General features: G+C 43.9%; 1 non-coding gene across 1 annotated transcript; it reads right to left on the bottom strand.

Annotated features, from left to right (window-relative positions):
- Positions 1 to 6,038: 6,038 nt before the first annotated feature.
- On the bottom strand, positions 6,039 to 6,112 carry TRNAM-CAU (transfer RNA methionine (anticodon CAU)). Its single transcript has one exon. It is a non-coding gene; the product is annotated as a tRNA-Met (tRNA).
- Positions 6,113 to 6,852: the final 740 nt, after the last annotated feature.

Below are 6,852 nucleotides of genomic sequence, written 5' to 3'. Positions count from 1 at the left end.
GCCTTCCTTGGGAAGGGTGAACCCCATCTTCAGGTCGCTCCAGGCTCTACCGGAACCGAGCCTACCTTGGGGCCTTACGAGTGAACTGCCTTACCTTAAGGAGACGTCGGACTGCCCTTTGGCAACTTCCCATGAAGTAGTGCTTTCTTCTTTACTGGCTGTAACGTAACAAGCGAAGCACTTACATTCGCTCGATTCCTTCCTTTATGCATTACTACCCTGCTGTGCTTGTAATCAGCTGAAACCATATAACATTTTAATTGAATTAAGGCTTTCGCAGCCATCAAGATAGAAAAGTAGATCGTTCCACTCTAGCTTATGTTAGCCTTTCGTTCACTTACAAAACAGAGGAAAAAAAGAATAATAAAATTTTCGAAGAAAGCAGCCAAGTCACACTATTCCCCCAACTGAGCATGAATTCTTACATATACCAAGTTGGACTACAAAGAAATCTGGGAGAAGAGATTCGATGGGAATGATTCCTCTCCTTGTCAGCCCTAACGACGAGCCCGATGAGCGTATCAATGGAATGACCCGAGCAGACCAAAGGATCAAGGCAATAGCTACGCGCATCAAGGTGATACCTACACCGAGCGAACCAAGGGAAGCCTATGATATCCCATACTGATAGGCTCAAATCACGGGATTTCACACTATGGAGTTTGATCTCTGGTTCCTGCTTTCAATCTCTGTTCCGATATCTGTTTATAGAATAGATCACGCCTCTAACTATCCATTTCATAAGAGAAGAAGTTAACCTAGCTCGGATCTCACTTCACTCGCCTTTAGCCCCTACTATTCACATTAGCCAATGAAAGAGTACCACACGATGTCCTTTCCTAAGAGGGACTATACCCACTTTCAAAGGCCCTTTCCGAGGTCCAAAGTTTGACCCTCCCGAGATCCTCTTTCTTCTCATCCATGCATGTGAGCGAATAGGGTCCGAGGCTAATCTTTCGTCTAGCAGACCCTCTTATTGCAGTATGAGTTCCCGCCCCAACTAAGCAGTCTACCTCTCAGTTGGAGAAAGCAACTATGAAGTGGAAGTCGCTCTTCTCTTGATGCTACCCCTGTGCAATGACTTTTCTACTCCGCCCTCCATCCAGTAGCTAGCTAGGATTCCTCTTCTCGAATGGGGGAACGCAACCTATTAGATTGTTGACCCGGCCTCTTACTTCGTTTTAGGCTTAAGTTATTTTAGGCGGGTATGGAATTCTTTTCACCACATACCTGGTAGATGTGTGCATTTGACCTCTACCCATACCTTTGCTATCTATGCTCCGCTCCAACCATGATAGCTATTTATGCTATTGGTGCTTCTTTCGGGGGTTCAACCAGCCTGGATAAACCACTTCTGGCTTTGCCTCATACCCGGAAAAAACGAAAACTTGGACTTCTTTAGTTTAGGATAAACTTTAATTTGCTTCGTCCCCCGTCCTCACCTCCGCCTATACAGGATCAACTGGATTAGCTGCAATCTATTATTTCTGAAAAGGGATAGGCACAAGCACGTCATGCCCGACAAACTCACCTTGCCTTGCATTGGGGAGAGGCCTATCTGCAGTTGTCGACTCTGAACGAATGGGTTAAGCGAAAAAGGGCGTTGATCCAGGATTCGATTCGAGGCTTGGCCACGACCGGACCCTAACAAGCCGATTTACACTCATGATTGCCATTCATTCATGAACTGGCTTGACACGACACAGAAGAGCTAACAACCATATGGAAGGGGAGGGATCCAATCTCCTTCTTCCTGATCTTATTGGCCCCTTCCCTAAGCCTTAAAGGGGCCTAAGAGCAAGGAAGTCTTAACTCCCCAGTCCCCCTTTGAAGGGTGAGGCGTGAACCCTCTGTCTGATTCAAAATCTCATCTATTGTTGCTTTCGAATCGGCTGAAAGAGGATTTTGATGTCACTTAGGAGAAGTATAGGGAAGTGTGCCCGAGTCTTCTAGAATATAATAAGTAGTTGTGACTCAGTCTAGCTAGGACAGAGCCATCCTAATCCTAAAGAGACTTTCTTCTGTTCTAGGTTTCCACAAAGGGGTATCAGGGTATGAGAACGCCTTTCTCCTATAATCAAGTCTTTGGTTTAGATCAATCAATCCACCGGTGAATTTTCTGATTGATTAGAAAGACCAATCCCGGCCCTAGTGAGAAGAAGATGGTTAGACGCCAATTGAAAGAGTGGTAGTTTTATCCATGATGACCGGGTGGCTCTCTTTGCCCTTTCGATCTACTAAAGCAATTTCCCACGGTCAAGCCTAGTAGAGCTCCTAGTCCGACAAGGGGGAAGCATAGCAGGCACGTATCGATGTGCAAATGATGGGCAATTTCTTTCTAAGATCTAGCTGTGGATGATGTCCCAGCTGGAAAGTAAACCTTTTCATATTAATGCCTGCCCTATTGGAGATTCCAACTATATATGCATTTTCTTTTTATGCGACAGGTATGTGACCTTAGGAATTAGGTTCGGGAGTTGCTTTAGCAATTGTTGCTGGCTCCAGGTGTCAGTAATAGAAAAAGATTGGATTGGGAAAGACCATGGAGGTTGACAAACCAGTGCTGTTGGGGAAGCCTCTCATCGAGAAGAAAAAAGAAAATAGGACAATAGCTGACTAAACCTCTGAGCTCTTTTTCTGTAAAGATCCTTTTCTTAAAGGGACATTTCCGCACTCATTTCAGATCATAGAGGTCGGGCTTCAGTCGAACAACCTTCTCCCTCCCTTCCACCGATGAAACTACTCTTGCAAAGTCAAAAAGTCGTATAACGTTCCTTCCAACCAGTCAAATATTTTCTATTAAAGCAAAGCCAAGAGGCGATAGTGGCATCGGTCTTATCGTTCCATGAGGAAAAGCTCCGGAAAGGTCTATTTTATTTGCGAAATCGCGACTACAGGGGTCGGATGGGTCAAGTACGGCCTCTAAAAACATGCGATAATCGGCTTTTTGAGTAGCATCTGTCCATCCCGCTGTCGTCAACGGTCCGCTTCCTTGAATGATAGTAGGTCTTCCCGCTATATCCACGAATACTATCCGTTGTCCTTTACTTGTTTAGTGGTATCTGTCTGAGGGCATCTGGAATTGTCTGTTTCGGTATTAACTCTTGTAAACGGTCGCAAACGCTCATCTGTCCACGAATAAGGTTCCCTTCTTTTATTCAAGATAGCTTTTAGGGTTGGTTTTTTCCGAATTTTTTTCTTGAAAGATATGCTACTTCCCGGTCGAGATGTCTGAGGGAAACTTTTTCGGTATCAACAACTGTCGTAACGGTCCTGTAACTGTGGAAAAGGGTCCTGTGTTTCAATCACTTGAATCGAATCGGTTTATTATATATATTATAATAATCTAACTGTAGCAAACGTTCGGCAGTACAGGGTAGGCGGGTGCAAAAGAAAGATAAGCTTGAGATGCTACACTTCAGCCTGATCGATCCGCCTTTAGTATTGGTAAGTTCCCTTGTTAGTCTCTATCGCTAGAAGGCCCTTTCTTTTTAGTGAAACGGAAACTTAAAAAGAGCTTCTAAGGTAAGCCCTTGCTTTTTCCCGTTTAGGAGAGTAGCGAAACCACAAGTGAGTGAAGGGGCGCTATCCGCCACGGGGACAATCAGCTTCGATTGGGCCTTGCAGGCAGACAGGCTAACTTGTGGAGACGAAATGGAATCCTATATCTAGAATTCATAAAAATAGAAGTGAGAATGGTGAGTCCCGAAGGTCTGCATGAGGCTGAGCTAAGAAGCTGGCTAAATCTATCATGGGGATGCCCGATTTGCGATTGAGCTAGCCGATAAGTAGGATTTCTCCAGTCTGGCATGAGCCACTCCATTCCTACTTCCACTCAAGAAAAAATAGAAGATTCTCGTGCCCTACCTCCAGAGTGGGATATGGAGGAGTGCGTACGGTGATTTCGGACCTTTGGGGGCCGAGAGGGGTTCATGCATCGGCATTACGTAGGATTTTTTTCAATGGATGGATCAACTGCCTATGCTACTGGATTTGCTATTGATGCAGGGTGCACTTTTTCTCTTAATCTATTGCATAATCAAAAACGGATTCGACTAATGAATCAACTACTGAACCAATAGAAGAGGTAGCTCTTCATCTCTACCACGAGCATCGGGCTATCGATCACGCTCATCAGGCTCATAATCTTCATCCCGAGCATCTGAGTCAACAGAACTGGAGCATCTTCAGCAGGCTAAATCGCTTAATCTGGACCTTACACTACGATGACTTATACTTATCTTGCTACTCGTGCTGGTGAATCCTGCCCCCGCCTAAGAACGTTAGAGTAAGGGGAGGAGTACAAGCATCTTTAACTCTTACCTACACTATATAAGAAAAAAACATTCCAAAAGGGAATTCCCTGGCGTTCATTCAAGCTCCTATTTCGAAGTAAGCCTATTCTCAAGAGCACTTGGTGTGGTCTGATTGGTATCTTTTTTGTTCTACATGAAGGTACTCGAAGTCTGCATGTGGCTTAGCTTAGCAGGCTCAGCAGCAGTAACAATCTAGGCGGCTACCCTGTCTCATATGGGTTGAGAATCTTCTCCCCTTCTTTTGAACAGAAGGCATTTAAGCATTACGACTGAATGAATCAGAGTTTTGTCATCAGGAGGAACAATGCCGCGGTCAATAGTGAGACCCGCACCTTTTGGGTTATTTCGTCGATGCGTTATCCTCTCTTTTTCCTTCAATAGGTATGTTCTCTCCTTTCTTTATTAAGATCGACCCTTAAGTCGTGCTACCTGATTCCTCACTTTATGGACTGGAATAGAGCTCTTCATTTAGCACAACCCTCTCACTCCTAGGCGTCAGTCCATGCGAGAACTCCATGCGTACGTACTACACCTACCGTGCTTCAAGTACAAGTTATATATATGCGTACGTACTACACCTACCCTACTTCTCGTACAAGTTATATATAAAGGGCCCGTACCGTGACTTAGAGTTCATAGTGCTGAAAGATAGAGGCTTTAAAGTGAAGGAGAAGCGAGAAGGTAGTACATAGTAACAAGGCTCTTTAAGCCTGGAAAGCCAAGCCGAACTTCTCTTTGTCATCGTACCCCAAGCAGCTGTTAACGCATGCTGAAGCAAAGTTAAAATAAAATAAACCGAACAACCAACACCCGAGCGCCAAATCAATCAACTTGGTTTTGCGGCTCGCGGCGGTCTCTCTCTAAGGGACTTCCGACTTGTTCATCAATTTCCGTTCGGTTGTCGTCTAACAAATCAACAAAAGCTGATTGCGGATTGTAAATGGCCCTATCCGCCAAGGTTGGATTATCTCGCAGTAGCTGTTGAAAGATTGATAAACATTTATTTTATGTCGTAGTTCTCTGATTTGGAGATCGCGACTCTCAAACTCTATTACTCGGTTATATTCTTGTTGAGAAGGACAAGAGTCGAGGTTTCTTTTGACTTCTTCCCAATATTCCCCCTTCTCCTTATCAAGGAGAAAAATGCAATCCGTATTTTCAAGTACCCTAATTCTATTCCTCATGGAGGATTCAAGGGTCTCATTGTGAATAACGGGCCAAGGCTCCGACAGGACCTGGATTCCGAATGAATCTTCCGACGAGGAGGTAGCTGGGCTGGAATGGGGAATAATTTTCCCACCCGAACCAGAAACCGAAGAAGCCCCGATAACGACCGTTACAAGATCTGAAAATACAAAACCAATACTAGAATATAGATAGACACGAAGACTATAGCAAAAGAGGGATGCCAAACAAATACGAATCATATATACTACTGGAGAGTTACACATTTTAGGGAAATGGACGTTTACACAACACAGGAGAAAAAAGGCACAAATGAGATGAATAGAATTCGGCATTCCTATCATTCTAAATAAAGAATGGGCCGAGATCAAAGTGAGCACTGGAACTAGAAGGCCTGTGATAGGCATGGCTTTCTTTTTTTTTACTACTTTACTTGTGACGACCTACGCGGTTGTTCGTATTTCATTTTTTTTCCTGAAAAAGGCACTGGGTTACTTACCCACGGAATCTCGAGGCCGTAGTCTGTCTCAGATGATTAGGCGGGGACAGGATTCGAACCTGCAATCTTCAGGTCATGAGCCTGATGAGTTGACCAATTCCTCTACCCCGCTTCTTCCCCTTATCTTACCTTCTCCTCATAAGGCTTTCAGACCTCAACTAGTGCTTTAGTTCAGAATCTGAACATAGCGCCCTTACTTAATCTTATCTTCATTCATTTCGAGAAAGCTTTGATATCGGGACGATTTCAGACAAATAGAAAGTAGATCTGGTACTTTTCCGAGATCAGGAAATCGGTACTTTCAGAGCTCAAGTAAGCAAGCGATTTGCCTCATTCCTCTCAACCTTAGCCTGGGAAAGCTATGCTCTACCATTTAGCGTCTTCCGCGTGTGGAACTTTCCTATCTCTTATGTAATTTTCCAACCTTCACTTCCTCTGCTTACTTATTTTAAATAAGAGAGATAGGAGCGAGCCAGGAGAGCTAGAGTAAAGAGCTAGTGTAATATCTGAAACGAGTATACAAATAGAGCTCCATACTTGTAGCGATAAGTAGAGTAGCTAGAGTGAAAAAAGGAGCAAGTAAAGAGAGGTTGAGCTAGTGCACTGAACACTTTCTATATATATCTGTCTTCATTATCAGCAGTTTTGAATCTCCGATAGATCAATGGTGGTTCAGTCTTACCGCGCACCGCACTCAATTCAATGATCAAGCAAGACGCTTTTCTTTTTCTTTTTTTTTACAATTACAAATCAGATCCTATTTATATATTACAATACCATATATAACACAACATTTCTCCGCCGATTCCAATAGCTTCCTTCCCTTGCGAGCATCTTCATTTTATATATGAC

This window comes from Arachis hypogaea, chromosome 7 (assembly GCF_003086295.3).
Source record: "Arachis hypogaea cultivar Tifrunner chromosome 7, arahy.Tifrunner.gnm2.J5K5, whole genome shotgun sequence".
In the NCBI taxonomy this organism is placed as follows: domain Eukaryota; kingdom Viridiplantae; phylum Streptophyta; class Magnoliopsida; order Fabales; family Fabaceae; genus Arachis; species Arachis hypogaea.
This window is presented reverse-complemented; position numbering and strand designations above follow the sequence as displayed.